Source organism: Bactrocera tryoni, unplaced genomic scaffold (genome assembly GCF_016617805.1).
Source record: "Bactrocera tryoni isolate S06 unplaced genomic scaffold, CSIRO_BtryS06_freeze2 scaffold_120, whole genome shotgun sequence".
In the NCBI taxonomy this organism is placed as follows: Eukaryota; Metazoa; Arthropoda; class Insecta; order Diptera; family Tephritidae; genus Bactrocera; species Bactrocera tryoni.
Genome location: NW_024395835.1, coordinates 277,325 through 279,044, shown reverse-complemented (window position 1 = coordinate 279,044; position 1,720 = coordinate 277,325).

Sequence of the window (1,720 nt, the reverse complement as noted above, 5' to 3'; positions counted from 1 at the left end):
CTTATCGTATAAGAAGTATAACTTCAAAAACAGGTGTACCCCAAGGAAGCGTCCTGGGACCACTCTTATACATTTTGTTTACTAGCGATATGCCTACGCCGCTAAACAACACAATCGCCACATTTGCAGATGATACCTACATCATTACTAATGGTAAAAATATAGTAGATTTGTCGAACAGAATGCGGTCTTCAATCAACCAAATTGTAGAATGGACACAAAAATTGCACATTACTCTCAACGAGTTGAGATTCCAAAAATAAAAGTTCTGCGAAAAATTGTAAATGCTCCGTGGTACATACGGAATTCAGATCTACATCGTAAGCTTCACATAAAATGATCCGGGGAAGTTATTCGAGCAACGGCATCCAAACATGCCACAAGGTTGCAAAACCACGTAAACGCTGAAGCCCGACAACTAGGAGAGACTAGAAATAGCAGGCGCGGATTGAAAAGAACAACGTTTCATGACCTTCTAAGCAAATAACAAATATTATAATATTTAGTTTTTAATACAAAGTTTAGTTTTTGAAAAAAGCTTCTTAAGGGGGGAGCCTGGTTTAGAGGCTTGAAAAAATCGATTTCTTTGAGGATTTTTTTGGGAAAGAAAGAAATAAGTGATTAAAGTAAAACTTTCAGGGTTTATAGTTGTATATTTAGACATCATTCACAAAATTTTTTTTAGATACGAAATCCTTGATATTCCGCTTTTGGGAAGCTTTGGCGGATGCATTTCGCATGTGTATTTGTCTGACGGCGGGCAGGATGCAAAGAGATACAAAAAATTCAAAAAGATTCATATCTTTTAATAATTTATCTTCTAGTTAAACTAAAAAAAAAGTGTAAAATTTTAGAAATTTTTTAAAAATTGAAAAATGTGGTTTACTTTATGTTGTTTAAAAATATGTTTAAACTTGACTTTTCTTAGTTTTTTTTAGTTTAACTAGAAGATAATTTAATGCCAAAGATATTAAACTTTGCCCCAATTCCAAACAACGTTTATTTTTTTTATCCTGCCCGCCAATTAAGGAAAATCGTAAGAATGAAAAACCGAGAAATCGCGCGTCAAAAATTTCGCTTTCTGCCCAATCGCTCATAGATCTGCTAGACGCTCGGTCGCTATTTTCCTTCTAGCTTCGAAAATAAGTATATTCTTAGATTATTTTTAAAAGATTTAAGCAAAAAAAAATCGAAAGATTTACCGTCTATGAATTCCAGCGCACCGACACCTGCAGCGGACATACAACCCCACAAAATTACCCCTCCGCGGCCATATTTTACAGTAGCAGCAAGGTTCTTTTTTTGCAGTTCGGTGTTAGGCTTCCTCCACACAGTTTGCCGACCATCAGATTGAAATATATTGAATTTACTCTCATCTGAGAAGAGTACACTGTGTATTCCTTCGCATAAGCTAAACGCTTCGTTTGGTTCGCTTTTGAAATTAGAGGTTTACGTCTAGCTACGCGAGAACTGTAATTAGCTTCAGGCAGTGTCCTCCAGACCGTTATTGGATGAATATCTTTTCCCATCTCTTCTTTAACTTCCGCAGCGATTTGTGTGGATGATATTTATAACGGTACTTTAAAAAGAGTTACCATAATTAATAAAAATCAAACTAAGTTGCCTGATTTTATAGGGTGTGTCAATACTTTTGTTTCGCTAAAATTAGCGCTTTTTTCTTTTTTAACTAATGTTAAATAAATACAAAGAGATAATTAAA